Source organism: Chaetodon auriga, chromosome 7 (assembly GCF_051107435.1).
Source record: "Chaetodon auriga isolate fChaAug3 chromosome 7, fChaAug3.hap1, whole genome shotgun sequence".
Classification (NCBI taxonomy): Eukaryota; Metazoa; Chordata; class Actinopteri; order Chaetodontiformes; family Chaetodontidae; genus Chaetodon; species Chaetodon auriga.
In genome coordinates, this window is record NC_135080.1 from 28,251,229 (window position 1) to 28,259,638 (window position 8,410).

Below are 8,410 nucleotides of genomic sequence, written 5' to 3' on the forward strand. Positions count from 1 at the left end.
GTGCCAGGGGACCCATTCTTCGGCGTCACCATTGGTCAGGTGGTGATCTTCTTGCATGTTTTTAGTGGGGGTATATTTTTACGGAGGATAACCCAGGTGAACACGGGGAGAACATGCAAACTCCACACAGAAAGGCCCTCCTCGAGCAGCAGGCACCGAAGCATGGTGGAGGACACACCCGGTGCCCGCAGCGAGATTCGAACCCGGGACGTTCTTGCTGTGAGGCGACAGTGTTGCCACCGTGCCACCGTGCCACCCACTGGTTAACATTGTTACCACCTACCTGTTTGAAGTAGTTTCCCGCACAATGCCTTACCACCCCCCTGGAAACAGCCTCAGATTGGAAGAGCTCCTTGGCCAAAGTTGTGCATGCGTATAACTGTATGCACAATGAGGCAACAGAATAAGCTCCATACTATCTCCCCTATGGTAGAAACCCCTGGCTGCCTGTGGACATTATGTTTAGACTGACAGCAAGTGACCAAAGCCCTTGTCACAGTGACTATGCCAGCAAGTGGAGAAGGGGAATGCAGGGGGCATACAGTTTGGCATTCAAGACTGAACTACAGCCAGGGTGTAGAGTGTTGGTGAAAAACAGAGGAGGACCCGGAAAACTCAGGTCTTATTGGGAAGAGAAAGTCCATGTGGTGACTGACAGAAAACATACAGACAGCCCTGTCTACACTGTACGGCCAGAGAGGGGCACAGGGAAAACCAGAGTCCTCCACCGGAACTTGTTACTGCCCTGCGACTTCCTACCTGTGGATGAAGAGCATCCAGAGGATAAGAAAGCAAAAAGGAGAAAGTCAGACACAGACAAGAGGAGGAAACGTCAGACTAAAGGCTGGGAGAGGGATACTGACAGTAGTTCAGAGGATGAAAGTAACTGAAGGTTCATCATCACACAACAAACAAAGCCAGTTGACAAGGTCAAGAGCCAGCTGAGGGCAGAAGCGGAAGAATTTCAGCCACGAGCAGCTGAAGGAGGAGTGGCCCAAGGCGTTGAGAACAAGCCATGCCCAGGTGGTGGCGATGAATTGAAAATGGAGGCTGAGGAGGAACAGTCAGCAGGAGCAGAACAAGACACCTTATCAGATGAAGCAGGGGAGAGCAACGCTGAGCAGGCTTCAGCATCTGACGAAGCAGACAAGGGTGTCCCAGTGCTGCAGTCTTCTTCTTCAAGAAAGAAACGTGAAAGTTTGTGACATGTTAGGTCAACCATCAGTCTCACATAGACACATGCAATGTTCAAAACTGAATAAAATGAGGGGCAAGTTCATAGCCACTTGTTGAGTTTAATGAGATACCAGCTCAGTTGATAGACAAGTTCCTGAAAATGTATGGTAAATGTGATTAAAAGTCGATAATCCATGCAGTACAGCATTTAAGTTTATCTGAAGAAATTAGAGTTCATAGATGGAGTACCAGAGGCCAGACCACTGATACATAGGACACAGGAATATATGTGAGGCATACAGTAGTACATCTTGGTCTGTGCACTGGGTTATGGAGTAGAAATTGGGGTAAAAACCTTTCAGTCTGAGATACATAACCCGCTTAGGTGGCGGAGTAGCATTCCAGATATCACCTGGCCAGTGAAATCTGTTGCTGACATATGCCATTAAAAGGGAGATATACTGTATGTCATAGTGTAACGCCCTTTAGTTTAACCATGTTATTTATGTAGAGACAGTAATTCAATGAATCATTCTCAAGCATGATTCATATACACACCATTTTGTGTGTGTTGGCTGTTTAAAAATTCATTTTATAGCTGTATATGATACTTTGTCAGTTTGAGTGGTTCACATTCATTGATTTAAGATTAAAAAGAGAAAGAAATGCTGTACAGTTGATTTAGATAAATGTTAAAAAGAGATTAATAGATAAATAATGGATCTAAAAAAACTGCTGCTCTATGCAGGTTGTTTTTTTTGGTGTACAAATTGATTCTGATGGCAAGCCAGAGCCCGAACCCAAGGAAAGTGGAGCAGGACACCAGCTTACACGCGTGGAGGGTGTGACGTCGGGAGCAGCTTCGTTGAGCATCTGGAGAAAGCACATCTATCACATCATACAGATAAGAAACAAAATCACACTCCCCGGGTAGATGAACAATTACTCAACCATACATTAAAGGACAAGGACACACACACTGATTTTGGACAAACTGTGGACACTGACTTATTTGGACATTTGACTATTTCTGGACTCCAATTTTGGGCCCATTTTTCTATTTTCTTTGCACTTTGAACATTAATATCTTTTCTATTGTTGTGAATTCGTTTTGTGGTTGTTTATAACTGAGGTTGTTAAATGGAAAATTGATGGTAAATTCTGAAATGATACTGGTTTTGATATAGAGAAATTTAAATTCAGTCAGAGCTGAACTATTTCAGTTAGTACATTTAAAGAGTGGCTTCCTGCCAATAAAAATATTTTTGTTATTTTTTTTTTTTTTTCCCAAACTGCTGTTTGTGTCTTATATATCCTCCCTGAGCAAAACTATATCTTCTGATTTGGCCTAAATTAGAGTACATGACATCCACCTTAGCTCATGTGTAATAGGCAGTGTCACATACAACGTGTTACAATAGGAAAGACTGTTACTGTCCAGAAAATATCCTTGAAGACTGTCTCCTGTGTAACCTGCTGTCATAACTCAGTTGCAAACATGAGGACTCTTGGACTGCATAATGTCGAGATGACATGCATTTTGGAGGGGAGAGTGTGGGACCAGCAGTAATGTTATGCAGAATTATGGACCCCCCCCCCCTTTCATTTAATATTTTTTTTTTATATAATTGTTGTTTTGTATATTTTAATGTTGACATATATGTTCTTATGCAGAAATCACTTCAGTATATTGCAGCATGTGTAAACATGAAGCTACAGCTTTAATTCTTTACTGTGATGGTTAATACTATAAATATGGAGAAGTTCAGACAGGCATGGACGACAGCTAAAAGGGGTCCTTTTGGGAGTACGACGTGCAGGCGCGCATACGTCAGTGAGTGGACCGAGCAGGAAGTGTGTCAGTAGCTACGTGAATATGTCTGTGTTGTTTGCACCTGTACCTGAAGAGAGAAGACGCATTAAAGAAACTTATTACAACTTAAGCACACTTGGAGCCTCTTCCTGTCCAAGTGTGCAACACAAGTCCTCATCACCACCCTCCTCCATTGTGCCCTGGAGAGCCTTCTGAACTAATCTCTCAACAGGAGATAAGTAGTTGAAAATGATGCCATCAAGATGTCTACATCAACACTGTCAATTCCATTAATGCAGGCAAAAATGAAAGCCTAACTGGCATGACACCATGATCTATCAATCCCTTCTCCCAGGTACGCCCAACCCAACTGCTTGCCATTCGGCCTCACAGAAATCTGGTCTCAGCCGTGGGACTCGCTCTGTTTCCCCTTCACACTGTTCAAGAAATTGCTCCCAGAATGAAGTGTAAACTTCCCTTGACACCCCAGCATCATCAACAGCTTTTTCATTTACAAAGTCAAATTTTAAAGTCAGATTCATGATGCTGCTGTCCATTAATACAGCCAAAAGATATTCAACAACCTTTATCCTGCAAATTGAAGCACCCCGTGAGCTCAGCGGATTTCCTGGGTTGCTGGTTGAGGTTGGTGGGGAAAGCTGGCTGCTTGAATTTGAGGGCAAATCGAAAATCATTTCTCTGTCCTGCTAGAAGAACAAAACATACACAAGAAAAACAGAGGGGTCAGTGAATGAAGAAGAGGCCAAGAGTATCCAAATTTTTAATATATTTGTGTCAAGGTCAAAATTATACTGGATCCTATGTTTCCCCACAATGCAACTCAAAAGCATCTTTTCATGAGACCCTCTCACAAACTGTACACCCCCAGTTCATAACAAAGGCTTTCCATTTAAAATGTTTTCTATCCCAAGACAAGTTAACCCTGAAAACATCAGTATGACATTTACACTTAAGTTATGTTTAAAGCATGTGTGTTGTTTGCAGTGATGCATCTTACTGGTGTAGTTTGCGTTGCTTCCTCATGTATGGACTGCTCATCTAGTGTAGGCAGGCCATCAGCTGAAGGCAGTGGAAAACATAAATCCTGCATAGGTACTCCATTCACCTCTGCACTCTGAAGGAGTGAGAAATGAAAAAACTCACACCTCATAATTTCACGCACACAATAATAAAATGAAGTTGGAATTTACTGTCACAAAATTTGCTGCACATTTCCAGGAATTAGATCAAAAGGACTCTGCTGACTTCCACCACCACCACACTTCCACAACTTGTAACATTCTGGATTGTGTCATGTTGTTTCCTGTTTTATTTTGTAATGTTAACCTCTTGTGTCGTTTCAGTTTCCTGTGTTTTCCCGCCTTTCATCAACCACACCTGTGGCCACTCACTCACCTGCCCCTGATTATTAACTTCCCTGTGTATATATATACCCACCAGCTCCTCATGGCTTTGCTAGATTGTCTTTGTTCCCTATGACCTAACTTCTAGCATTAGCTGTGTGCTTCCTAGTGATTTCGAACCTTGCCTGTTCATTTTCTTATTTCAAGGATTGGCTTTTTCCCTGTCTGTTTTTGTTGGTCATTTTGGATTCCTTGTTTTTATTTTGCCTTTTTTGGATACTCATAAAGACAGTGATTTTTGTTTGAACCTCACTCCGTCTCCTGAGTTTTTCTCTGCACCTGAGTCCCAGTTTCTCCAGAGTTGTTATCCAACTATTCTACACAGCGTGCTAAACAAACTGTAGCTCTTTCTTTTTCATTCAAATTATGCATAACACACCTCTACAGAATTGGAAGTTGAGGAAAATATGTTGAAAGATAAATTAAATAAAAAGTGAGAATTCTGAAGTGAAGAAAGCAAAGATGTCATATCTTACAGTCCACCTAACAGTGGTATTCCACCAGTTTTCATCAGGTCTTAGTTGATTTTATGCAATCTAAAATGTTTTAAAGAAGCATAAGTAATCAATTGTTAAGCACTGCAGCTCACTTAATTCCTATTATAGGACATAGCTCATTTGTGGATGCACAATATGTTTTTTGATTTCTTAGAATCAGATTTACAAACTATTAATATGGCAGTGCATTTCTCTATCTTTTCTCATTTTACCAGTTTTATACCTGCTTTAGTATTTCTACCCCCTTACCCCAAAATGTTCTTTCTCACTTCACCTGTATGACATCCTCACTGTTGACATAATGCCATCTTATCACAATGTTCTCCTCATCACCAAGGTCATCTTTCGGATCTCACTGAACTGTATCTACCTCTTCTGTATCTTCAAATGTTACATGATAGATGTGCTCATGCTCTGTTTGTCGGGAGTGACTGAGAGGTGCACTGCTCAGATCAATGGTTTCAAACGAGGGATGCGGTAAGGTTGTGTTTGTGCCCTGCCTGTGGCCTGTTGGGATTGACTGAAAGGGATGTGATTGACCTGGACTTTGTGCTGTCACAGTCTCAGACATTGCTCTTTGTCCTTTGGATCTATGCTGCATCTGTAAACAAATGAAAAACAGAAGGTTTTAATGTTGTTGTCAGCAGTAACAAATAAAATTATAGCAAGAAACACATGTGCCACATGTTGCTCCACTAAAGTCTATTAAACCAGTAAAGCTTGTACAAATACAGTAAACCAAAACTTTATTTAAAAAAATACAATAAAAAAGTTCATTATCTTTTTATTAAGTTAGCACCTGTAGTGTAATTTCCAAGCTAATTCTTTCGATCTTCCGCAGTCATTATCATAATGTTATTTATTACAAATATATTTGCTAATGCCACAAACCTGATTTCTTTTGTCACTGTCAGATGAATGTCTACGATCCAGCAGATCTGTGATATCTTCTGTATCAATGTGAGATCCACTTTCATTCGGCTGTGAATCTGTCTCTTCAGTGATGCTGAAAGTTAAATCCTCAGATAACGAATCTTCACTACATTCATTCAGTTCATATGCAAAGTGATCTGTTGAAGGGCCTTCCTCTTTTGTACAAATGTAAAATCTAAGCAGCTTCAGTTTTGTTTGTTCATACAGTCTGCCAATAGTATCATCTAACTGAACCTTATTTCTTTGAAAATCACAGATGTCAAACACAAAATCGTCAGCTTGCCCCTTTGTTGAGCGCCCATCTGGGAAAAATAGGTCCTTTCCCATTTCCAAAATCTGAGCAACACTTGTTGTCTTTTCCACACTTGCATGCCTTGTTCCTCCACCAATCCTGGTCCTGACTTCTTGGTATTCATTCTTTCCATAATGAAGCCATCCAATTTCAATCTTCCTGGAGGTCTTTTCTGACACGACGGTACCACATTACAACGTGGTACTGTCGTGGAATGTGAAGGCCGAATGTACAAACCACAACAGGCCAGAAACAGTCAAATTCAGCTGTCCGATTATTTCAAATAATCTTCTTAGACAATTGCTCAAAAAGGATCTGCAGGAGTCAGGGTCCGAGAAGCAAAAATACTTTATTGCTGGCAACAAAGGGGAAAAGCATCCAGAAACACACGGTGTGCAATTCTGAGGAAGTTCCAACTTACAATGGTCAGTGCTCCGTCTTTTATACCGTTCAGCTCAGGGTTTACCACGCCCTTGGGGGCATCCTCTCTTTATTCTAAGGTTCTTCTATTTTTACACCATTACGTAATCATTTAGCCATTATTCTGCCTGGACTTTCCCTATCTTATTCAAACTTGTATTGATACATTAAAGGTGCATCTTGAGGATGCTCTCTTTTTATTTTCTTTCTATTCTTTTGAAATGACACCATTAGCTTCTGGTCGTCATGTGCTCTATTTTATAAAAAATGTTATCAAGTTACAATTTATTGCCATAGATGCATATAAAGTATAAAGGCATATCACACAATCACATTATCATTAAGTGCACTTTTGAGACTATAGTAAAACATAGTAAGAGTATATTGAATCATCATTGAATCATAGTGTGATTATAAGAACATTCAACTTTTCAGTGATTACAGTAAACACTCAAATATGGATTTATAGACGAATACAGTAAGGTTATATAAGGCCACACAGGGTTATGTAAGGTCACAAACAACAGCTGCAAAGACACCTGCAAGGTCATGGAAAGTCCCAAAGAGCCATGATACAGGCGCCCTGCTCCCGTAATCTCTGTACAGTATCATCCTCCATGATCACACCATCTTGACCTTTTATGTGCTTCTTCTTCATTTCTCTACTTCTGCTGTACTCTCAAGCCAATGAGCTATCAAATTTCTACTACAATATCATGCTCAACAAATCTGCTACTATTATCTACCATTGGTTACAGTGTTTCTCTCAATTCTTCACATATCTGTTGGAAAAAAATCTACTACATCTTCCCCCTTTGTGACTGTAAAGTCACAGCATTGCTGGTTGAACCAAGCTATTACTAGCAGGGATCCTTAATCAACTTTGTGAGCAAAGGTACTCATCAGAAGAAAGATACAGCTAATTATCCCCAAGGACAGTGAGGCACAAATACATATATGCAGTAGTATTAGGTTTCCAGTTATGACATACAGTAGTAATGCACCTTTAAATCTTAAAACAATATATTGTGATAAATGCAAGATGAACAGACATATAAGTAACAACTCAAATCATTTCTGCGTACTCCCTTTCAATGATCAATGTTTTAGACAATTGTTCAGTAGATCACATTGGTTAAGGATTACAATGAGTAATTTCAGTGTAGGCATTAATGATTTCAGGTAGCACATATATGAATGGAAACATGACCTTTATGGACAATAGAAATCCATTCAGGATATTTTTAGTCAGCAGTACTTGGTGGACCATCAGGACTGGGCGGATCAGGGGAGGTTGGAGAATATTTATGGGGGTCTGGACTGGGCGGATCAGGGGAGGTTGGTGATAGTGATGGGAATTCCGGCTCTTTTTAGAGAACCGGCTCTTTCGGCTCGGCTCACTAAAAAGAGCCGGTTCTTTCAGCTCCCAAACGGCTCTTCAGATTTTTTTGTTGCTTTAATTGATATATTACCAATAATAATGTAACATTATGCACAAAATGAATGAATAATGTAAAAAAAATGTATTATACTACTATATTATAAATATGCCTTTATTTTTTCACTCTACAGTGAACTTTCAACTAATTTAAACTTTTAACTTTTTTATACTAAGCAACTTTAAAGTCAAGCAACACAGAATCCCGGAAAAACACACGACACGACAAAATGTAAATTAAAAATATTTACTTCTCAGTGCAACAATAAATAAACTATGAAATACAAGAACAAACTTTTAGCTTTTTTATACTTAACAAATTAAAAGTCAAACACAGGATCCCTGAAAAACACACAAGAGAAGAGCAAGTTGCAACAATGCACAGTCTGCTGAATGATGCTGTTGACACTGCAGCAG